Below are 26,242 nucleotides of genomic sequence, written 5' to 3'. Positions count from 1 at the left end.
TCTGCATATTACATAGTTGTATAGATCCTCAAACTATTTAGCTGATAATTATCAATAAAAGGTTTGTGAATGTTTATTCAAAACATACAGTAATACACACACACACACACACACACACACACACACACACAGTATTTTTTTTTCTATTGACAAGGGGTTAAAAGAACAATTCAAATCAATTTCATTTGTCCAGCTGCAGCCTTTTAGGTTCCTGTCTTTTCCCAGCCTCACACCTTCTGGGCAACTTGCAGTGTTCTGTAAGCGACACTTAGTACAAATGGGGTTACTGGCTTTCTTTATTTGATCGTCTGTCTCAACATGCAATCTGTTTTCAACTCTGTCAGCCAAGGTGAATATAACTTTTCCTTTGCAGTCTCTGCATGACACTTCTAACCTTTTCCCGACATGAAGATATCAAGCATGTTGAAAAACACTACAAGCTTTAAATCGAGCCAGTGACCTCAAATGAAATGTTACGTTGCATTTTGGGCTGCATGTTGAAGTTTTGCATTTCGCCCACCCCAGAAAGTGGTGTTGCTGCTTTTTAAAAATGTCAGCCCCATATAATATATGTGAGAGATGGTGAATATATGTCAAATCATCTCTCTTTGTTTTACCTGATGAGCTAGTGAATGAAATCAGGCCAAATACGGAAGATGTCAATAGAAGGAGGAGGGAATGGAGAGGTGAATGTAACAAATAATAGGGAACAGAGGGAAGGAAGAACTAGGAACTGATGCGAACAAATGCAGCTGGAGTAACTAGGGCTTCATTTTAGCTGGGGAGCCAGTGTAGTGTCATGGTGAGAGTTTTGGGCCTAGGACCAACAACACCCAGGCTTTAATCACAGACTTGTCTAGAATAGAATAGAATAGAATAGATTCTTTATTGTCATTACACAAGTGCAACATTGTACAAAGTGCAACGAAATTGGATGCCATCCCTTAAAACATCAAAAGCAAAACAACAACAACAACCAAACAAACCACATTCCAGCCACACCCACACCACACCCATCAAACTCCTAGGTCACACTATCGAGTTACAGCATTCAAAAAGGCCACAGCTCTTGGATAGAAACTGTTTTTCAGTCTATTTGTCTTTGACTTGATGTTTCTATATCTCCTGCCAGAAGGCAGTAGTGCAAACAGACTGTGTCCCGGGTGAGATGAATCCTGCAGGATGTTATTTGCTTTCCTAAGACAACGGGAACCGTACAGTTCTTCCAAGGATGGGAGAGGATGACCAATAATCCTTTGGGCTGTGGTTATGACCTTCTGGAGCACCTTCCTCTCCCTAGCTGTACAACTGGAGAACCAAGCACAAATACAGTATGTAAGAATGCTCTCTATGGAGCCTCGGTAGAAGCACACCAGCAGTCTCTCACTCAGATTGTTCTTCTTTAAAAGTCTGAGGAAATAAATTCTCTGCTGGGCCTTCTTCACCAGAGCAGTGGTATGTGCGCTCCAAGTCATGCCCTGATCGATAGCTACTCCCAAAAACCTGAATTCCGCCACCCTCTCCACCCGTTCCCCGTTGATATACAAGGGCTGAATGTCCGCCTTTTTTTTCCTGTAATCCACCACCAATTCCTTGGTCTTAGCCGTATTAAGAGCCAGATTGTTCTCACCACACCAAACACAGAGCCGCTCCACCTCGTCCCGATAGGTGGACTCATCCCCTCCTGAAATGAGCCCTACCACCGTAGTGTCATCAGCAAACTTGATGATTTTGTTGCTGGAATAGATGGCTGTACAGTCATACGTATAGAGAGTGTAGAGCAGGGGACTCAACACACAACCCTGTGGTGAGCCGGTGTTAAGGCTAAGGGCTGTGGACATGTGTGACCCTACTCTAACCCTCTGAGAACGTTCTGACAAAAAATCCAAAACCCAGAGACAGGTGGAGTTGGAGAGTCCAATCGCCTCTAGCTTGGACACCAGTCTATGGGGGAGGATAGTGTTAAAAGCAGAGCTAAAGTCCACAAACAGCAGCCTCACATAACTCCCCGGCTGCTCCAGATGGGACAGAGCAGCATGGAGAGTGGTATTGATGGCGTCTTCTGTGGATCTATTTGCTCTGTATGCAAACTGGTAGTTGTCAAAAGTTGATGGAAGACAGGAAATAATGTGACGGCGCACCAGTTTCTCAAAACACTTCATGATGATTGGAATCAGTGCAACTGGTCTATAGTCATTCAAACTACTGATTGTGGATTTTTTAGGCAAAGGGACAATAGTTGACGACTTCAGGCAGGGTGGGACAATAGACTGGTGTAAGGACTTATTGAAGATCTTAGTAAAGACCCTCGCCAGCTGATCCGCACAGCCCTTCAACACCTTTCCAGTGATGCCATCAGGTCCAGCCGCCTTCCTCGGATTCGCCATCCTCAAAACCTGTCTCACCTCATGTTCCTCTACCGTGAATGAGGGGCCCCTATGGGCTGGTGGCTGTAATTCCGGCGTCTCAGGTGGCTCCTTCTCGAAGCGAGCAAAGAAGAGGTTAAGCTCCTCCGCCAGCAAGGGGTCACCGTCGACAGCACCAAGGTTAGGTTTGTAGTTGGTAATATGCTGAATCCCCTGCCACATCTGTCTTGTGTTGTTGCTCCTTAAATTATCCTCAATCCTCAGCCTATAATCCAATTTTGCCCGTCGAATACCCCTCCTCAAGTTTGCTCTTGCTACACTGTAAAGCTGCACCTCGCCTGACCTGAAAGCCCTGTTCCTTTCCCGCAACAGGCACTGGACCTCTCTATTCATCCAGGGTTTCTGATTGGGGTAAAACTGGATGGATTTATTTACAGTGACAGTGTCTGTGCAGTGATTGATATAGCACAGAACTGCCGCCGTGTGCTCCTCCAGGTCTGAACTATCGAAAATATCCCAATTGGTTCTCTCAAAACAGTCCTGCAGCTGGTGAATAGCACCTTCAGGCCAGATTTTAACAGATTTTAATATTGTGGGAGCCCGTTTCCTGACTGGGATATATGCTGGTACCAGGAACAGAGACATATGGTCGGACTGGCCCAAGTGTGGCAGCTGTAAAGCCCTATAGCCGTGATTTACATTCGAATAAACTTTATCCAGTGTCTTGTCCCCTCTTGTGGGACATTTCACATGCTGATAGAGCGTTGGGAGCACTGTTTTAAGTTCAACATGGTTGAAGTCTCCCGCAATGATGTGCACAGCTTCAGGATACTTGTCTTGCTGGCTGCTGATAAGGTCCTGCAGGCATCCCAAAGCCAAGTTGGCATTGGCATCTGGTGGCACGTACACACCAGTTAACATAACAGCTGTGAACTCCCTAGGGAGATAGGCTGGTCTACATTTAACAGCCACATATTCCAAATCCGGTGAACAGTGACTGCCCACAGTCTTCGAATTATTGGACCAGCATTTGTTCACATATACACACAGCCCCCCTCCTTTGGTTTTTCCGAAGTCCATGCCTCGGTCATGACGATGTACCGCACAGCCTTCCAACTGAATAGCTGTGTCTGGTATGGACGGTTGAAGCCATGTCTCAATGACAAATAAAACGCAGCAATCTTTTACAAGGCTGTTCTTTGCTGCCTGCAGCCTCAATTCATCCATCTTGTTGGTAAGAGATCTCACATTAGCAAGAAATATGCTAGGGAGCGGTGGTTTAGATGGACTCCTCTGCAATCTTACCAGGACGCCAGCCCGACAACCTCGCTTTTGCCTCCTGTCTCTACGCCGCCTTCGCCTCCTCCCTGGAGGCATAGTAATCCATGGAGAGCCCGGTGGCCTGGCTACTCCCACCACACTGGATGCATTTGGCCCAGGCTCTTAGCTTAATCCCTTCACAGGATTCTTGTGACAATAAAATGGCTCAGTGGAGACATGGATACCACTCCAAGTTCTATGGGAAAAGAGTGGGATAAAAATGTAAGCAGTAAAGGAATGAGGACTATGGGTGGAGTGGCCTCTTTCAAATCACTTGATGGCTCCTTGTGGTAATTTCTGGCCTGTGGTTGTTTCTGAGGCGTGCCTGAGAGAGAGCCATGTGGTTCAAAGTGTGCAGTGTGCAGTGATGTGGACCAAACAGTGCTTCAACTAGAGGAGTGTAAAGTAGGACCCATGGTCACCATCATTATGGGTTTAGAGACCATCCTATTTGTGGGTTAATGGAAAGAGTGAATCTTGAAGGAGGATTTGAGGGAAGAGAGAACAATGGAGCTGAGAAGGAGTTCCAGCCACAAGAGATAATAAGGCCAGGTATGGAGATGGTTCTAGTTTCTCAGCACAGGAAATCTTTATACAGGAAACGAGCCTGCTCTAATGGTGACAGACTCACAGCAGGGACTGTAAGCCAACCTCATCTTTTGTCTATTAAACTGAAATGCTGAATTGAATGTGATCATTAACAGGCAGCCAGAACAATTCACTGGAAGAGAGTTGTAAAGTGTTCAGAAGAAGATCCTCTTTACTGTAGATGCACTTCGTAGATTGTGTTGCAACTGAGAATCTTTACTTATTAATCATTACAGCAATTATTAATCATTGTAGCAAATCTGTGGCCATTGGTTAGTGATAATTAGAGCTGTAGTCAGTCCAACGACATGTGGAGAGCCACAAGTTCCCCAATCCTGGTATAGAGGAATTGTGATTTAATCATAGACTGGATGTATGACTGGCTGTTTGGACATAGCTCCTTCAGATTTCACTGTATGCAAAGGTGAATCACATGGCCTTCTGCGCATTCTTTGTTGGTGCTGCTGCTTGTTAACATTATTATTATTTACCTATCTTTCACCCTTAGGCTTCCTGGACGGGTCACAACAATTTACAATAAAAAAGTCAAAACAGTATAAAACAAATTACAAAATACAGAAATAAGATGGGCCTTAAAAAGTATGCATAAAGTGTCAAAGATCAGGGTAAAGAGGTGCATCTTCAACAAACAATAAACATTGTACAGTGAAGGTGCCACGCCCACCTCTGTGGTGAGGCAATTCCACAACTTAGAGGCTGCCACAGAAAATGCCATACCCTGAGCCACCAGCACCCAAGTTTCTGTGGGTGGTGGAGCTACAAACTGGGTCAGTAGTGAAGGAGGCAGTCTTTCAGATAGGTGAGACCCAAAGTCATTTAAGACTTTAAACTAATTTGAGCATTAATATTGGGCCTGGCAATGAACTGGCAACCAATAGAGCTGTGTTAAAACAGGTGTTATATGTCTTCTTGACAGGAAAGAAATAAAAAAGCAAGACAGGAGAGGGGGTGAATTTTTTTGTTTCTGTAATGTCATGCTGCGACCATATCCATAATACCAGTCAACAGTAATTATGATCCTTAAAATATGTAATTTCATCAATACAAGCAGCTGGTCTTTGCCCACAGGAGATAATCCATCACATTACCAATACATTACCAGTTTGAAACATTTCTCCTTCAGTCAAAAATGTCCTTAAGTGTTGGAACTGCTGCTCAAAAATCTGTAAATTAACCAACTACCGGTAGTTCTCATCAGATATTTTAAAAACTGATATAATGCAATCCTATGTGTGTTGACTTAAAAGTAGCAATGGAAGGCATTAACTATTTTGGCTCTTTTTGTTTCTCATTTTCCCAGTCTTAAATTCAAAACTCCACATTTCTGCAGCCATTTGTGGGTTATTAAAATCATGAAAATTATTCAGCATTTTAGTGTGAATTTCTCCTATTAAACATGTTTCCATTGGCAGTTGTGACCAATGTACACATTTTTGCAAACAATTTATTACAATATAATGCATTTCGAATGCTGTTTTAACAAATGTATGCATTTTTGTACACATTGTCCTCCAATATACGCATTTATGTAAACATTGTTTGGTGTGAGGACTGCATCGCAAAATTTGAATTTTGAAGGATGGCCATGCTTTGGTTTGCATATTGCAAATTTTAAAGATTTGCCTTTAAATGTGAACTGAATTGAATTTGTCCCCCATCCCTGCTTAGAAGCAAGTATCTAAATAGGGCTTACTCCCAAGTAAACGTGTATATATTTGGCACCTTTAATATTTCATGGTTATAAAAAGATTTGTGTGATCAGAATGGCACACACGAAACCAAAACCATTCATTATTATTATTTAAATACCACCACCACTTGATATGATTAAAGCTGCAGTAAAGGATGGTAAATAGAATACATTAAATTGCACAATTAGATCTCCCCCTACTGAGTTAAACCCTTGCTGCTCATGTAATAATAATAATAGCAGAACAACAGCAGCACTGCGGTGCATCAGCCTATGAACAGGGCGTGCTAATGATAACAATCTCTGCTAGAATATGAAGAACTCCCACTGGACTATCTTAGGCCTACATTGAACCAAAGCTAATTGCTGCTTTATAAAAATTGTCTTCATTTTTATTTATTTCCCTAGCTATCAGAGAGAGCAGAAGCCCTGCCAGAAGCACTCTTACACAAAGTAATGTATGAGCAGCCAGTCAGCCAAGCTTCAGTTTGCAGAGTAATTAGTATCTTTCATGAATGATACATTTTTTAAATAGATGAAGAATGGCGTGCAACTTAGATCTTATTGAGAGAGAGAAAGAGAGAGAGAGAGAGAGATGTCCGTGCTGCTACTTCCTGTACTATTTAGCTACTTCTATTTTCATTTCGAGAAGGAGGGTGGAATATTCTTTTCTTTTCTTAATTTGGCAAGGACTTGGGTATGGGCATAAAGCACACGCCCAGAGAGACCAGAATACTGTACAGTGAATCTGGTACAAGAATTCCCTGTGACACAGAGCTGTTTGAGAGGCTTCAGTTATTGTTGTTTAGAAAAGGCATCAAGAGGCTCTCAGAGGGAGAGGCTAACTAGGAGCTGTGGAGAGTTTGGTTCCCATCACATTGTGAGAGCTTTGTTTATGTCACAAATGCAATCCACGGATCCACGGGGAATGAATTGTTTCACAGGCCGGGTGTCAGGAGTGCTGCTTAAGAGTGAGAGGAATTATCCTCTTCCCCTGTGTTTCAAACCAGATATGAACTTGATATTACTTCTATTTCTGACTGACTCACATGGAGTCTAGTTCTGTGCACTTGTCATTATAAGCAACTAGTCCTGCCTAGATCTAGTAGGGAGTAGCCAGTAGGCAGAGACAGCAGCATACAGCTGGCCTCCTGAGAAGGATGTTTTTGCTGCTAACTGGGAGGAAGAATGGGAGGGGCAAGGTAGCAAGGAGGGCTGGTGCTGTGTAGACCCACTAGCAGGAGCACCACACAGTGCCAGCTTCCCTTCCTCCTTGAACTTCTCCATCCCAGGTGTGCATCTGCATCTGGGATGTACCTTCCAACATTTCACAGGTGAATGAAAATAGGGGTATGTTTGTAAGACCTTGATCAGGCATAGGCAAACCCAGCCCTCCAGATGTTTTGGGACTACAACTCCCATCATCCCTGACCACTGGTCCTGTTAGCTAGGGATGATGGGAGTTGTAGTCCCAAAACATCTGGAGGGTGAGTTTGCCTATGCCTGACCTTGATTCTCATATAGGAATGTTGGAGAAAGTAAGTTAAGTTCACATTTTGAATGTGAGCCTACCCAGTTTTGGATTTGATATCCCTCTTTATCACTACCTGAAGGAGTCTCAAAGCGGCTAACATTCTCCTTTCCCTTCCTCCCCCACAACAAACACTCCGTGAGGTGAGTGGGGCTGAGAGACTTCAAAGAAGTGTGACTAGCCCAAGGTCACCCAGCAGCTGCATGTGGAGGAGCGGGGAATCGAACCCGGTTCACCAGATTACGAGTCCACCACTCTTAACCACTACACCACACTGGCTCTCACCAGTGTGCACTACTTAAAGTATTACACAACTTCAAGAAAAAGTGTGCATGAAAATGCATATATTTGTGGAAAAAACATAAGGACATGCATTATATTAGAAGAAATTGCTTGCAGTGATGTGTATACCAGGGGAAATTTATTGAAAAAAATGTGTCTATTATTAAACGGGCAGTAATCAAAACAACTACACACTGATCCAGAAGAATGCTCAATGAAACATAAGATTGAAAAAAAGGAGAAACCAAGAGAAACGGAATTGCAACAACAGTATGGTTATTTTCAAGGACTTTATATCTAAAGATAAGCAGAACAATGGTACTCTTTGCAACAATGTGAAGAATAAATAAATGGACTCAAATGTGTACAAATAGCATATATACTAACATAAAAACCAACAATATGAAAACGTTACAAACACATACAGTATCCTTGGGTAACAATATTATTAACCACTGACTAAGAGTGAAAGTCTGTTTCAGTGATGAATCTTTCTCACGTTCATGCAATTGATGGATTGCTTCTGATTCCTTGGCAAAAATTCTTAATCAGATTCTAGTTTGAATCAATAATAAGTAGGATAAGTGCAATTCTTTAAATGTGTCATTCTAAATAACATACCAACTCTGCTTCTATTCAAGATACAATCTTTCTGAAAAGCAGCTAAGTTGGTAATAAGAAGCAATTCATTATAAAGAGTGACAAAGCAAGTCTGAAGAATTGCACCTATCCTAAAGCCATTGCAGGGCGGGGCGGGGCGACACACACTAGTACTTATTGATTCAAGCTGGAATTTGATAAATGTCATCAATCAGTTAGTTGCATGAACTTGAGAAACATTCATAACTGAGTGATCTGCAGCTGGTGGCACATATTTTTCCTTGTTTGCTGGGATTCTCTATGTTTTTGTAAAGTTTTCATGATGTTGATATTTTATATTATAATAATATAGATACTATTTTTAGTATAATAGAATAGTATTTGTATATATTTAATTCTCTTTCTTTATTGTGCATATTTTCCATAGCTAACAGAAGTTCTATGCTATTGTGGATACAAATTTACACACAGGAATAATGCAAGTTAAGTGCAAGATGTCAAACACTGATACTTTCAGAAGTGCTACATTGTCAGAAATTGCATCGAATGTCAAAAGGACAAATTAGCTTTGGTTTGCCATGCTCAGTTAGCTTGTTATAGACAATATTAAAAAAAAAAAATCAATTAAAGGCACATCCTATGAGATGTGACTTTTTCTTTATTATGCATCAAACGACCATCATACATTTGTTTGGGAAGAACTCAGAAATGGTAAAGGTAAAGGTAAAGGTAAAGGTAAAGGGACCCCATAACATTTGATCCAGTCGTGGCCGACTCTGGGGTTGTGGCGCTCATCTCGCTTTATTGGCCGAGGGAGCCGGCGTACAGCTTCCGGGTCATGTGGCCAGCATGACTAAGCCACTTCTGGCGAACCAGAGCAGTGCATGGAAACACCGTTTACCTTCCCGGCGGAGCAGTACCTATTTATCTACTTGCACTTTGACATGCTTTCGAACTGCTAGGTTGGCAGGAGCAGGGACCGGGCAACGGGAGCTCACCCCGTCGCGGGGATTCGAACCGCTGACCTTCTGATCGGCAAGCCCTAGGCTCTGTGGTTTAACCCACAGCACCACCCGCGTCCCGGCAGTACCATTTGGTCCCGAAGTACCATTACCTCAGAAATGGTACTTCAGTGCAAAAGATGTAGGTTGCCACATTCATTAGTCCATAGGAACCCCTCCTCTGCATATCACAGTAAGGTAATACCTTTATATGAACCAGCTAAATGTCACCAAAAGTATGTGAGTATTGCCACGGTAGTTAAATAAATGCACAAAATAGGAATGGGCAGAATGAACAGAACAAAGAGCCATTTCACACATATATGTTCATAACTTGATAGCTGTAGCATTAATTGATTGATTACATTTTTATCCTGCCTTTCTTCCAAGGAATTCAGAGACAAAACACAAGGTTCTCTGTTCTCTTCCACACATTTTATTATCACAACAGACCTGTGATGTAATATTCAGCTGACAGGAAGTGGTTCAAAGTCAGCCAAGAAGCTTCACACTGGCTAGGGAACTGAACTGAGATCGCTTTGGTCCAAGGCCTAAATCTGACATGTAACCTCCATACCACATGTATCGGTATCACTTGGTGATTTGCCATCCCAGATCAGACACACAAATAGCACTCCCATATCATTGACCTTATCATCATGATTTCTAATACAGCCAGCTCACACATTCAGCAATGAATCAGGAAGTGTTGAGAAATCAATGGCATATTCGAGAATTGGGGGGAACAGTTTTCTGAATGAATATACATTCAACTCTGTGTTCAACCATATTCTTCTCTGTCTGGTTCTTTAAATTTATTTCAGATCTGAACAGTGGACCTGAAAGTCAAGATAATGTATGAAAACAATGCTGAATGACAGTTATCAGGATAATGAGAAGAAATGAAAAACAAAGCATGTCTCTTCCCTCAACCATAGTTTCTGTCAGGAAGTGGCAGCAATCCTTGGGTCATAAGGGGGTTAGTTAGCTGGCTCTAGGACACCATCTTAGACTGAGGCTTCTGGGAAGACTTGATGCTCAGAAAGCACCACATCAGCTTACATGAAACTGGGCTGAGCCATGACACATTGTCAGGTTCATTGACAAATAAAAATGGAAGAGGCTGATAGACTCTTGAAACTAAACACCCAGGTTATATCAGGACCTTTGCTCAACACTCCCAAAATCTACGAGGACGACCGTTCTTCCCTATTACATCCCTGGCAAGATAGGACGGGTGGAGTTCCTGAGCATGAAGCTGGCTCTTTGCTGGCTAGTGATCCCCATTTTACAGCATATGACTCTTTAATACTCCCAAAGGCTCAGAAAGAGTTAATAGCCCCTCAGCCATCCCATGAGGGAGGGAGGGATTGACAGCTAGCGAGCCACTATGGGGTCGCCCTCCTTGCCTGGGGTGCGGCGGGATGGGCTACACCTATTGGGGATGTTTGTCCTGCTGATTTTATATCTCAACATTATACCCTTCCGATTCAGGAGACCTGGTCCAGGGACGACTTAGTGAGGGGATATGATTCCTTTATAGAGGATGCCAACACAGGGTTTGGGATCACCACCGTTGAAGGGCAAGGGAGGTATGGCTGCGGGTGTAGATACTACAGGCAAAGGGTTTTGAGATATGGTGATACTTGAACCCCTTCCAATCTATGCCCCATCCCGAGGGATGAAGGTGAGCAGGGATTACCCTCCTCTGTCATTGGTGTTGTACAATGCCAGGTCTATAGGCAATAAAACCGCCACCATGCAAGACTTTTTTTTATCTCACTGGGGGTTGACCTGGCTTGTGTGACAGAGACCTGGGTGTGTGAAGGTGAAGTAGTCTCCCTGCATGAGATGCCACCCCCAGGTTTCTCTGTCCTCCACCAGTTGCAGACTGTGGGTTGGGTGGGAGGGGTAGCATTGTTAATCCGGGAGAATTGCTCTTTCAGGGCTCTGCCATCACCATCAATCTCCGGCACTGAATGTGTTGGCCTAGATTTGTGTATACAACTGGTCAGTGTTCACAGATGCAATCTCAAGTGGGTGGGTGAGTTGTCTGACTTCTGAATCAACTGCATCCTGCTACCATTTTAGTAATTCCCTGTGCATCAGAAAGTTTCCTCTTTCTTAACTTTCATGGAAGTCCACACAAAGTTTTAGGATTGGAAGGTTTGCAGTGCTATTGAAGAGTTTCTGTTCCTGGGCAATGGGAAGTCAATGTACTTAGTTTTCAAGGAATCAGGATTTTTTTTTTTAATGCAACACTTACCATCGAAGAGCTGCTTTTATATCAATCTCATTTCCCAACATTAACATAATATTTTATTGCAGGATTGTCATGGATGATTAGTTAAAAGGCTTCCATGATGAATAGCACTGAGACTGCAAATTCTTTATGTTCCTCTGGTTTATTAAATGCATGTACTTTGAGGTTCTCTGGTGCATTCTACAAACACTATTGTTTGGGTGAGAAAAGTCTCCTTGGAAAAACCCAAAAAAGGTCCAGTCTTTCAAAGACTTGTGTTTGGTAACTTAATTTCCATCCCAATTTCTTTCTTTAAGACAGGATTTGAGATAGCATTCCAACACCAAATGGTATTTGAATATGAAAGGTATACTTTTGTCCTGAATATTCATACAAAAATTCACTCCAATATCTCAAACTTCAGTGAAGATTTCATGTTACAAACAATGATACACACAAATGGAATGCCAAAAAGTTATACCAATGGCTTATTTCACTTGGCTGATGATTATCCAATGATAAATCCCCATATGGTATTGAGAATTGTAAAAAGAAAAAGAAAAAGCAATATTAGCAAAGATGGAATTGTCAAGAGAGAGAGGATCACAGAATCATAGTGAGCTGACTAAGAATTTGATTTTCTGAAATTTTCTGAAAATCTTGATGTCAAGCTTATCTGCATGGTCCCCCCCACCCCAATTTCTCTCTTGCTCCAAAATCTTGACAAAATGAGCCATCAGATTCATCTAAAAATATTAACAATTTGCTGACCAGACTAAATTCTGAGACTCTCTCAAAGCAACCGGGTGTGAATCTCTTGCTACTACAGCTCCTCTACACTTATTAAAGGATGGGGCGTGGCACAGATGCCAAATGTAGGCATGCCAACTTTGGTCTCTCACTGGCAAAGCTGCTGCACAGTCTGGAATGCCTCACCCCAAGCCTCATACTCCATTCCCTCAAAGGCAAAACCATTCCCCACATTCAATGACAGGGGGACAATATGTTCCTGTATGTTCAATGACTGTGAAATCCAGGATTTGCAATTAAAATTACTCAAGATGCTGCTTTCCCTCTACCAAAGTAGATTTGAGAGGCAAGCACAGGGATTACAATGTATTTAAACAGCTTGCTGTGCTACACACAAATCATTTAAAATATTATTCTGTAAGTTTAAAAAGAGCAGATCCAGGCCCGTCTATTCTCGTAATTTTTTTCCTGCATCCTAAATCATATTATATAGGATTATTCATATCATTCCTGTCAAGTTCTTGTCTCAATTTAGTAAATATTTATGTAGTATTTAGCATCCCCATTATTTGTTATCTTCTTTTACCTATGAAATCCACTCTTGCCCATCAGACAGGGTTATTTTTAAACCATTTTGGCTTCTCTATTCTGATTTTAAAAAGCACAAAAACTTCATTCATTTTCTGGAGGCCTGTTTCTTTCTGACTTTTCCATTAGTTGACTTCTTCAGATAATGTGGTCATACGATCACTGTGTGCTGCATTTCTTTTCTTTTTTCCAGACAGCTGTGCCTTTTCAATAATTTGAGGAGCAGGACGAATCTGGAACATTGTAGTGACATTGTAGCTTCATGAGTGACATGAAGCTTGACCTCACAATTACTTGCTGAAGAGTCATAATAACATATGGTATTCCCCATGACTCTCCAACATGCAATCCCCCCACCCGGGAGTATTTTGCATGCAGAAATTAACTTTGACAAGAAGCAGTGGCTATCATCATCATCTTATGTTATGACTTTTCAAGTCGCAGATCTGGAACACAGAATGAAGAGCAGAATTTCACCACCTGCAACCTTTGCTTCGCTTTCAATAGCCCGGGGTTCAGAGAAGCTTCATGCAGTCAGTGAAACATTATGGCCTCTTTGAAGTCTAAATGCACACTAATAAACAATCCTGGTCAGCTGGACCTGTAGCAAAGAGCAAGCACTTGCATCCAATCAGTGAATGTCTGTGGCCTAAATTTGTAATCCTATAAACACTTGCCTAGGAGCAAGTGCCATTGAACTGAATGAGATTCATTACCAAGTAAGCTTGCAGAACAAGAATTAGTGCAGCCTGATGGATATTTATTTATTTACTCGAATAATGCCTTCACCCTGGATGTACCCATTTGGTTGCTTTGATATGCAAAAACAGCACTTTTACAAGTTTATTCCACACTCAAGTCAAGAATGTTTCTTGCAAAATCAGATTCCCTAGAGAGAAAGAAAGAAAATGGCATCTTCTAAATCATTTGCTGTAAAAAAAGTAATACCATGTTATTGGATGCGTATTAAAGCCAGGTGAGGGAGAGTAATTTACTTGAAGTTTATTTTTGCAGTTTCAGGTTGTAAAATGAGCTGGTGGTTTTAAGTGGAATGTGTGGCAGTGTTGCTGAATATGCAAACACCAGCAGAGTGTCCTAAGTATAGGAAGCCGGCAGAACGTATGGCAGCTGAAGTTCCACCCATATATATTACCCCTGAGCAACAGAAGAATTGTGTGCACCATGTCTGCATATGCCACAAATAGTATGCACTGTAGGGGGGGGGGAATGTAGCTGCTAACCTTAGTAGGTGTATCTGGACACCTCTTAAGGTATACGTAATAACCAGTGTTTGTATGATGATTCCTTAGCTCTAGGATATATATTCATTTCACCACCCCCAGAAGTGAGAGAAATGGTGGCCCAGGAGAGGGGTTTCTCTGTGACAGCTCCTAAATTGTGAAACCTCCCTTCCGCAGAGGTGTGTCTAGCATCTTTCCCTTTCCCTGGATGCTGTAGATCAGGGATTAGCAACCTTTTTCAGCCGTGGGCCGGTCCACCGTCCCTCAGACCTTGTGGGGGGCGGGGCGGACTATATTTTGAAAAATAAAAAGGAATGAATTCCTGTTGTTGTTTAGTCATTTAGTCGTGTCCGACTCTTTGTGACCCCATGGACCAGAGCACGCCAGGCACTCCTGTCTTCCTATGAATTCCTATGCCCCACAAATAACCCAGAGATGTATTTTAAATAAAAGCGCACATTCTACTCATGTAAAAACACGCTGATTCCCGGATTGTCCGTGGGCTGGCTTGAGAAGGCGAATGGGCCGCATCCGGCCCCCGGATCTTAGGTTGCCTACCCCTGCTGTAGATGCACCTCATTACCCTGGCCTTAAGGCATTTTGTTTTATGGGGCCCACTGTTGTAGCTGCCCTGGGTAACTTATGGTGAAGAGCGGGTAAGAAATCTTACATGTGTGTAAATAAAAAAAAGCCAAATGGGCTAAAATAGCACATAATGTTCAGCACTTTTTCCACTTTGTACTTCTCCCACCTTGATTCTTGTTCTTTTTTGTCCATTGATCTGTTTACCCAGATAAGATACCTTTCAATGGGTACTAAATAATACACTCTCTTGAACTTCCGGCTGACAGCTTCTAGAAGGTAAGTGCTTTCATCCAAAGGAAGGGTCCTTTCCATTTGACGCACACCCCAAGAACTAATTAAACGCTCGTCATCTATGCGCTGTGTTTTGGTGAGTGACACCAGATGCGTTATCTGCTCACAGACAAAATTAAGAGAATAAAATGCCTTTGCAAGAGTGGTCTGAAGGCCATCATTGTCTAATAAAAGATTTGAAGCTATGTGGAATTGGAAAAGAAATGATACATTCTGAAGCTATTTTCATCTCATTAGCTCAAGTCAAAAAGAATAAAAGCAAATGTAGTTTAGAAGATTAGCGGAGAAAACTGATGTGCAGTGAAAGAGGATGGCAAGCACCTTTTTCCTGGGCTTGTTTAAGCAGAGAGGCTGTAAAACTGTCATTCCAACTCTTGCTTCAGACATTCTAACAAGTGCCGGGAGCTGCACTTCCTGCTTTTGGACTTCTTCCAAAATGTTCAAAAGGGGAGCTTTTGCAGCTTTCCTGGGAAAAATAATATAGTATCTCATTTAATAATAAAAACAGGAAGCAGCACTGCATTTCCTGTTTCAGTATGACTAAGAGTATCTAAGGCTGCTCCAAGAATTGACATTTTAAAATCCTAAGTAACAATATTCTCATTTCTCTATACTCTGCTATGTTTTTGGCAGACACTGTAGCACAGTGAATAACGGGAGGAATGGTAAACACAGCATAGCTGAACACCCTAGAAGTAGGAAGCATGCACATCCGACTATCTGGCTCCCCATTTGTGGAGTGCTTTGCCCAAGAAAGCACACCAGGCACCATCCTTGTCAGTTTTTGGCTATTAATTTTCATTGTACCTTGCTATGATTCTGGCCTCTTTTGTGGTGCTCATCTTTTAGCAGGGTGTGGACAGATTTGTGCATGCAATACATATGCTCCCTTTGGGTGAGTCCCACATCTTTCCCAAGAGTGAGATGCAATGCCACAATTATATGTGTAAACAGTGGCATGAAAGATCATGGAAACAGAAGGCTGGCCATGCACAGATGATGATGATGATGATGATGATGATGATGATAATAATAATAATAATAATAATAATAATAATAATAATAAAAATATTATTTATATCCCACCCTCCCCAGCCGAAGCCGGGCTCAGAGCGGCTAACAATAAAAGTAACACTGCATTCTAAAATCAATTCATTTTAAAATCAGTTTAAAATCAAATTAATGGCAACCATTGGGCTAGAGTTCTGTGAGGATTACCAAAGCCCTGCGGAAAGATGTCAAGTCCCGCAGGGCCCTAGTCTTTTGTGACAAGAGCATTCCACCAGATCAGGGCCACAGCCTTGGTTGAGGCCAGCCTAAATGGACTACAACTCCATCTTTTTCAGTTAAAAATGTGGAATGCTTATAAGCTTCTGAAGCTCTGCCTCCCCCTCCTTTTTATTTTTAAAGATGCATAGATCTATAAAGGCTTCTTTTTAGTACTGTCTTGAAACAACAGAAAAGGTGTCATTCTGTTGACCAGCCAGCGGAATCTTGGGCTTTGTTGCATGGCTCACTTAACAGTCACAAGCTCTCCCCCAAAGAGTTAGGCCTCTTAAATTTGCAAAGGAGTAAAGACTGACCCTTCCAGTGACAATGATTGCCTGCTCTTCTGAGATAACTGAGACAAGTGATTGAGTAACAGAGGCCAGGGCAGAGAATCAATTCTGTGCTAATGAGCATACGAGGCTATCAGGAAAGCATATAGCATGCAAGATTGGTTAGGTTAAAGGCAACATTCATCTGCTGACAAAGAAAAAGGGTACTTTTGACCCTGTAAAATGCTTGATCTGCTGTGCATAGATAAAAGTTGTTTGGCAGGGTTTCATTCCTCTTCCAAATGCCAGTGGCTTGATCCTGCGAGCTGCTGCACCAGCAAATGAGAGTATAAACAAGTAACTGGGCATTTTTACCTTTCTGCCCAGAGCTTCATGGGTTTTTCTTCGTTGACCAGCATACAAAGAGAAGCTCTCTGTCTCTACTCCACTCCCATTACACTGGGCTTGTGATATTGTGAGGACTGGAGGACTGTTTGTATAGGGGTCTTTGCACATGGCTGTTTTGCCACACGGATAGTGAGAAATTCAAAGAAAACCTGCAGTGACATGTGTTTTCTGTGTTTTGGGAACCTCTTCCTATGTTTTTGTAGTGTACCTGAGAAGGAAGATGCTGCAAGATTTGAGATGCAATAGAAGTTTATTAGTCCTGACTCATGACCATTATGTATTGGGACTCTCTTGTGCTCCTGGCACGATGGACTAGTGCTAGCTACCTCATTGGCTAGCATTGGCTGATGTCCTGGGTTGTCCCCATTCCAGGAACCAATCAGCAGGCTTGGTTGCGAAGCATGGAGCTTGTGGCATGAAACAGAGGTAGAGCTCTATCTCCTCTGGTCCACAACTGGGCTATAAATTCAATCCCAGGTTGCAGCTTTGGCAGTCAGTGCCATCACTAACTTAGCTGAAAAAACAAGAGTGCTGGAGACAGCAAAGAGCAGTGGCCATGAAGGAAGTGGCCAATGGGAAGCAGCCCAACTGCTCCTATATTCATCCCGCATCATGCTCTGTCTTCACTCACTTAGGTCCTGCCTAAGCTCTTTTGCAGATCTGTGCATTTAAGCTGCACTGATGTAGCAGGATACCCAAGTTCTTTGTACTGGTGCAGAGAGTGAGATTTCTGGGTGAACCAATACAAGGTGGAAAGAGCACACTCATACCTGTGCAAGGCTACTTGGGTGGCATCCTGTTCAGCTTAGTTTGGTGCCTCAGGGTTAGAGAATAATGTGCAGGATGTGCAGTCACAACCTGTAGCATTGCCCTTGTATCATGATTTTACTAAGTATGTTGCACCACTGCACCAGTATTGACTGATGTCCCTACTCTAGACCCAGTTGCCTTTACTACCAGTGTGATTATGCAAGGCTCTTGGGAGAAGTGATGTGCTAGGGTGCTGATGGGGCAAGTGGTGAACTGGAAGCCATGTTGTATCCTAAATATGTTTTGTAGTGAACAAATGTAGTGATATAGGCATTAATCACTCATGCTCTTGAAGGACTTGGAAGCTTGGGTGATATTTGTGAGTGTGCACTACCCTTTTCTTGCCATCATTGGGTGGTCTGCTGTTTCCTCCATAAATCTTTGCCCCGTATGAAGTTTAATTGCCGGAAGTGAAACTGGAAGTTTCACATGTGAATTTTGTGGCCATATCCAGCCAGATTGAAAGTACAGTGAGCATCCAACAGCTGTTTGAAAATCTTCCAGACTGTGACAAAAATAAAAAGGATGTCAGACTCCTGGGTGCCAGACCAGTTTGTGAGTTACCGAGCAGGTGTGGATTTGAACGTTTGCTAATTGCCTCCTCTTTAAATCCATGCTGTCAGCAAATGTGTAACACCTGAAATAATTGGGGGGAGAGGAGACAGGGCCCAGCTCGAGAGCTGCTGTTAGTTAATGTTTGCAAACAACCCAAATCATCTATTTCCATGATTGCTGCTTATTGGGATAGTGGTCTGGACTGACGTGATAGGACTTCGCCACAAGCTGTATCTTGCTACCCATGGAATCAAGCACAGTCTCCAGAAAGGCCAAGACCAGTGAAAATGAATAAGAGGAAAACTATGTACCATTCACTTGGGGAAAGGAAAGAAGGACTCAGTAGTGGGAGGAGGACCCATAGCTGAGTGGCAGAGCACATGCTTTGCATGCCAAAACTCCCAGGTTCATTCCTTGATATCTCAGGTAATGGAAAGTAACTCCTCTTGACTCCTTGCAGTCAATGCTGACTTAGACAGACAAACAGTGGAACCTGGTATAAGGACAGATATGGCTGGTGGGATGGCACAGGTGGAGTGGCTTTGCTGACCAGGTTTTCCAATGCCACACATCATTGCCAGTTTCTGAAAGGGAAGGGAGAGGGGCAAGGCATTGGGGAGCTTGGCAACTTCCTATGTTTCTAGGATATATATGGGTAAGAGTGTGCCTTTGTAATACTGTATAATGTAATTTTTGTTTTCTTCAGCACTATAGGGCAAGGGTGGGAGAACACACCTTTTTCTTGAGAATGTTCAGTGTTCCCACCTGGCAATAGCAATATCTAACTTCTGTTTTACCCGGTGGAAGTATAAATTTTAGAAGGGAGAGGTGGGGCTTATCCACACTTCCTTTTGCTCCACTCTTTCCAGGCAGAGGCCCACACTTTAACACTCTGTGTCTGAGCTTTTTGTTGTTGTTGCCTTGAGCTTTCCTCATGAAAACCTGATCCTTAAAGCTGAATTGGAGCAAACACCCATTTGGGTTTTCTGTGGAATGACATTTGCTCCAATTGAGTTTTAAAGAGTGGGTTTTCAAAGGGAAAGCTCCGGAGTAACAACAACAACGACATCATCATCAAAAGTGCTCAGACATGAAGCTTTGTGGACTGTGCCTGGAAACCTAGCAGCAAGTGAGAGAGAAACACAGGGCACCCTGGGCATGATGAATGGTGATGGCAGACAGAACTGAACACACATGAAAGTATATTATCATGGTCCCAAGCAATCTGAGCATGGTCTGTGGGAAATTGCCAGCTGCAATTCTGGTGACTGTGATTCCCACCTAATGGAACATGGCTCAGTTGGGTCCATTGCTCTTCAGGTGACATTGCATCTGAGCAGACTGAGTCTGGAAGAGGAAAACTGAAAAGTCTCTCTCTCTCTCTCTTTGTGTGTGTGTGTGTGTGTGTGTGTGTAAGGCGACACACTGCACGTTAGATCCTGGCAATTGCTATTGGTCATTAACAGCCAATGGCCTAATAAATACGAATGACAACCTTGGCTCTAATTCACAAACAAGTTAGGCAGAATGGATTGAACCCATGCAAGGCAACAGCTGTAAGCACCTTTACTTGGAAGTAAATTCTACTTCACCCATTTCAAAACAGATACCCTTAAAAACTGGAGCACATGTTAGCCCATACTATGGGAATAGTGCTGAAAATGCAACCCCCATGGTGATCTCTTTGTTCCCACTCTGGCATTTAGAGATCTCTCTACACAGAACAGCCTCCTCCTGTTCGCTCTTGTGCAGCCATGCTCTTAGGTCATCTGCTTGGGAGCCAAAGACAGCAGCAGCATGGCCACATGTGCGACGATGAGGCAAATCTGCATAATAAAAGCCTCTCGACATATTGGTCTGGACAGCAACATAACACTTGGCAGGAGGATGTGATGTTGAGCAGCATCCCCATGACGAAGGTTAGGCCTACAGCCACACAGAGATTTTGAGGTGCTAGTCAGGTTGATTTCAGAGGGTCTTAGAGGATGTAACCTAAATGAGCTTCATGCTTGTTAGCCTGAGGAGCACCAAGGGGCAGAATCACGTTTCCAGCAGGCAACATGATACCTGACACAGGTTTCTGGATGCCAATTTTAGCAGGACAGTTCTTGTATTCGAGAGAGCAAGACTTGCCAAGTATTTTGCAGTGTCAAAGTCATGAAACCAGGTACCTTGTAGAGCTGAGTGAGGATACAGCAGTCCAATAATGAGAATAGACAGAGCTGTGATATGTCATCCAGAAACCCTATATAAATGAGAAACATAAACCTCCATTCACCATGACATGCCAGCTCTCTTTATTTTCAGTTTGGGGTCAGTCGGCACAAAATACTTGGGTGCATTCACCCTCCCCCCTATTTTTCTGGAGCAGTCAACGATTTAGAGACACATAATTCTCACAGCATCCAGCCAAATGTCACCTGAATCTCTCCGACATTGTATACTTTATGACATGTCTGTTCCCTCAGAGACATACTTAATCCTTCACAGCTGAGTGAACCAAGACACCGTGGGCCCAATTTGATTACCTCTTCATTGTTACAGCCCTTCACGGCGGAGCCAGGAACCTCCTGTCTGCTCAGCTCACGTCCCCTTTCACGATTGCCAAATAACAACCGGAGGAGATTTGATCGCAACGCTAAAAGCTTATTCCCAGCTCCAGAACTGACTTGCCGTGGCTGCTGTCCAGCCCAACAGCTGTGCACACTTGCGTTTTCATTGAAATCGGCAGGTCTTAAGGGCCTATAGTGTGGGGCGGGAGGCTCGTCAATGGTCGCAATCAAGTGTGGAGTTATGCATCCCCCTTTCAATCAGTTGAAGGACACATAACTATGCGGCAGATTAAAGCCAGTGTTGCCAACATTCTGATAAGAGGCAGGTCAGCTGTTTTCTTTCTTTTGCCAGATGTCAGCATCAGCAAATTTATGGGCACGTGGGTTCTTTTATTTATTTATTTAAAAAGAAAATTAGGGCAGGGCGACTCACATGCCAATCACCTGATATGATGCCAGATAATCAATAGGTGGGTTGCCAGGTTTCTTACCCAGGTGTCCAACAGTCAACAGGTTGTTGGTCACTTGGGAACTGCAGTGCATGGGGCTTTGGCCGTGCCGTGTTCAGGGCTAAATGCCCGACAACCACCTATTCTTCATGTTTCCCAAGCACTAAGCATTGGGCTGGCAAAGCTGCTTTTTGGAGGGATGGGTTTCTTGATCAGATTCCCAATGGGAACCTCAGTCATGCAGCTGACTTTTCAGCCGATGGGTGGTATGTTCATGCTTGCTTTCTGCCAGGAGTGGCTGCATGATTGAGTTCACTGTGGGAATCACAGAAAGCTTATATGATTCTGGAATGCAAGGTAAGGCCATGAAGCAGGAATTTTTTGCTACAGATTTTGTGTGTGGGGGGGGGGTGGGGTGGGGTGGTGATTTTGTTCTATCATTACACACACCAGGGCTGGATTTAGGTTTGATGAGTCCCTAAGCTACTGAAGGTAACTGGGCCCTTTATATGTCCAGCTGTCCTTGGTCAACAACAAATTGTCACTGTTTTTGTGTTGAATATATGCTATATGGTAATCTATGGACCTAATAGGTATCTAAAGCCATTTACACATAAAAAATAGGAGCCTACACAACACAAAACACTGTTGCTGTATGTAGGTTTTATTTTATTTGTTTTTTATCTTATTTTTGGAAATGTACATCCAGTTTTTCCCCCTTTAAATTTTTTTGGGGCCCCCAAGAGAGTGGGCCCCTAAGCTATAGCTTGTTTAGCTTATACGTAAATCCAGCACTAACACCCACACACGGAAGGATAGTGAGTTATAGATTTTTAAAAGACTACAGTATTTGCCTGTCTAGCCTGGGATGATCTGCTCTCACTGGTAGTGACTCTATAGGGACTTAGACAGAGGAGTTTTTCCTATCACCTTCAACCTTTTTAAAAAAGGAAATGCCAAGGGACCTGATAAATTTAGAGCAGAGATAAATAACCTGTGACCCTACGTATGTCATTTGACTCCAACTCCCATCCTCCCTGTCCATTGACCATGGTGGTTGGGGCTGATGGGAGTTGTAGTCCAAAAACACCTAGGTGGGCACATAGGTTACCCACCCCTGATGTAAAGCCATGTGCATTATAGATGAGCTGTGGTCCCTCACCTGTCTTTATGACGCTCTGACATGTCGTGTACATGTAGCTAAACAAATTGTTCCACTAATTTGACAGTGTTGCTAGGTAATTGGGGAAACTTTGTGGAATGGAAAGAGGGTCTGTAGTTCCTTCCTTTATACCTGTCAAATTCACTGTGTTCAAGCAAGAATTCTATTAAATCAGAGTTATTTCCTACTGACAGGTTTAATCAAACATGATTTTTCAATATATCGTTCTGAGCATTAGATGGGGTTCATATTTCAGGTAAGATTTGATAGATAGCAGGTAAAGCAATGATGCATTTGGAGCTTTGTCAATCACCCAATTCTGTAATCTAGACTAATTTATTTGGACAGCAAATCTGTTACACTGATAATCTCCAGATTGAGGCAGATAAACCTTATAAGCAAAGCCCTGAAAGCAAAGCCTGAGTCACTGGTGTCAGTCTGCGCTCCCTGGATCCCATTATCACTCTCCTCTGATATTTTATCTATAGGTCATCCAGTCAGGTGCAAAGGTGATGAATGGTACAAATTTGCCACTTCAGAAAAAGATGCTATTTAGAGCACAAGGGGTGATTTTGTCAGAGAGAGAGAGAGGCAGAGAGAGCTCCTTTATATCTAGTTCCACTTTCTAAGGGAAATATGGCACATCTATAACAAGTGCTGCTGAAGGACAGATCATGCCTTCAAAAAAAGATGATGCTTAGGTCTCCCGGGGCTATAAGGCACTTCCAACAACACACATCCGACAACACCCTCCTTCAGTTCCACCCATGCAAAGTTGCATCCACAGAACCCACACCTATTCAGCCATAATAGCTAAATGGAACATTCATGCTCAGAAGCAACAGGCCAGATTCTGGAGGACAAGCAACAGGAGAGGATTGTTGCCGTCATGTTCCGCTTGCAAGCTTCCAGAAGACAATTGGACAGGCACCACTGGAAGCAGGAAAAGATGGAAAAAATTAAGTTGATAAAGACCTGAAGTTGAAGGCAGAGATGGAGTGAGGTGGTCCTGGGCAGCTCAGATTCCTTTTCAATCTCCCTTGCAGCCAAATTTTGCCGTAATGCTATCTCTACTCTCCTCCGCATCCAGTTTATGGAGGCAGGAGAGCAAAGGCACAGTGTTTTCAAGAAAAACAAGAGAAGATGCCCAATTACCTACCAGGGTCACTGATGAACCAGCTTCTTCTCACTGCCTTCCCTACGATCCATGGCCCAAAAAGGGCAGGCTCCCACGCAGTGCTCCAATTTCTTCTGGAGGGCAAGTAGCCAAGGAGCAAATACTGTTTGTACACCTCTGCTGGAATATTGACTTCTAGTATATTTTTGTTTGTTTGTTTTGTCCTTAAAATGGTGATTCGGCACTCTGTATGTACTGCAAAAAAGGCCATGCTGATGCTACTGTAAACAATATAGCATGAACTCCCACTTAGAAAGGTGATGTTCATACCTCCCAGTCATCTCAAATCAGAGCTTAAAAACTTAATGGGAACTCAGCTGTTAGCCACCTTATTAGAAATGCTGAGCTGTAATTGCTTCCTCCCTCCTTTTGATCAAGCTGATAGATCGGCTTCAGAAAGAAGCACCATTTTAATTTTTTTTAAATAATATTTTTTATTGCATTTTTTCCAGATAAAAACACAGTCAGATACACAAAGAAACAAGAATAAGAAAAGAAAAGAAAAAAAGATACATCAGTTCGAAGCTTTTTTTTCAGTCTTCTACCGGACTTCCCCACATCTCCCTCACCGTGCATTCTTAACAATAAAAATATCAGCAAATTATAACCTTGTTTCATACGTTTCTTTTGTACTTTCAAATCATTGCATTTTCAGTTTAAATTACTTAATTGATTAACTCTAAAAGCAAATATAATGTTATTTTAAACATTTAAACATTAGTCCTTTCCTTGATATTACTTAGTTTCATATATCATCCACTCTCATTGCTGGAGCTAATCTTTCCAAATCATGCAAATTCTTATAATTCATATAGCTTGTAAAATTTTTGCAAATAGTCCTTAAATTTTCCCCAGTCCTCCTCCATTGCTTCTTCTCCTTAATCTCGGATCCTGGCAGTCATCTCGGCCAATTTCATATAGTCCATCAATTGCGTTTGCCACTCTTCCAGTGTGGGTAAATCTTGAGTCTTCCAATATTTTGCAATAAGAATTCTTGCTGCTGTGGTTGCATACATAAAAAACGTTCTGTCCTTCTTTAACACCTTTTGGCCGACAATGCCCAAGAGAAAGGCCTCTGGTTTCTTAGGGAAGGTGTACTTAAACACCTTTTTTAACTCATTGTAAATCATTTCCCAGAAGGCCTTCACTTTTGGACAAGTCCACCATAGGTGAAAGAATGTCCCTTCAGCCTCCTTACATTTCCAACATTTATTATCAGACAAGTGATATATCTTAGCAAGCTTGACTGGGGTCATGTACCACCTGTATATCATTTTCATAATGTTTTCTTTCAAGGCATTACATGCCGTAAATTTCATACCGGTGGTCCATAACTTTTCCCAGTCTTCAAACATAATGTTGTACCCAATGTCTTGAGCCCATTTTATCATGGCTGATTTAACTGTCTCATCCTGAGTGTTCCATTTAAGCAGCAAGTTATACATTCTTGATAATAACTTAGTCTTTGGTTCTAACAATTCTGTCTCTAGTTTCGATTTTTCCACCTGGAATCCTGTTTTTTTATCCATCTTAAACACCTCTTGAATTTGAGCATAATGAAACCAATCTTGCACCTTATTCTTTAGTTTTTCATAGCTCTGTAATCTCCAATTTTCTCCAATTTTTTCTACTATTTCCCCATATTTCAGCCAGCCGGCCTCCATATTGGGTTTTTTCCGAGCCTTAGCCTCCACTGGTGATAACCACCTCGGGGTCTTACTTTCTAGTAAGTCTTTATATTTTGTCCAGACCATAAATATTGCTTTTCTGACAATATGGTTTTTAAACATTTTGTGAGTCTTTACCTTGTCGTACCACAAATATGCATGCCATCCTAACGAATTATTAAACCCTTCCAGATCTAGGACATCCGTGTTCTCTAAAAGCAACCAATCTTTCATCCAGCAGAAGGCTGCAGCTTCATAATATAACCTTAAGTCTGGCAGGGCAAACCCCCCTCTTTCTTTTGCATCAGTTAATATTTTAAACTTTATTCGGGGCTTTTTGCCCTGCCAAACAAACTTTGAAATGTCCTTCTGCCATTTTCCAAAACATTCCACTCTGTCCACGATCTGTAGGGTTTGAAATAAAAACAACATCTTTGGCAAAACATTCATTTTTATAGCTGCTATTCGGCCCAACAAGGAAAGTTTCAGTCTTGACCAAGTTTCTAAATCTTTTTTAACTTCTGACCAACATTTTTCATAGTTATCTTTAAATAAGTTCAAATTTTTGGAAGACAAGTTGACCCCCAGGTATTTCACTTTTTTAACCACATTTAACTCTGTTTCCTTCTGAAACCCATCTGTTTCTAAAGGTGTCAAATTTCCCCCCAAAACTTTAGTTTTTTGTTTATTCAACTTAAAACCCGCCACCCGACCAAAATCATGAATCAGTTCTAGAACTCTTTTTGTACTAGATTCTGGCTCCTGTAGTGTTAAAACCTAGTCATCTGCAAAAGCTTTCAGTTTATATTGTTTCACTCCGACCCGTAT

This window comes from Podarcis bocagei, assembly GCF_964188305.1.
Source record: "Podarcis bocagei genome assembly, chromosome: 2".
NCBI classification, from domain to species: Eukaryota; Metazoa; Chordata; class Lepidosauria; order Squamata; family Lacertidae; genus Podarcis; species Podarcis bocagei.
This window is presented reverse-complemented; position numbering follows the sequence as displayed.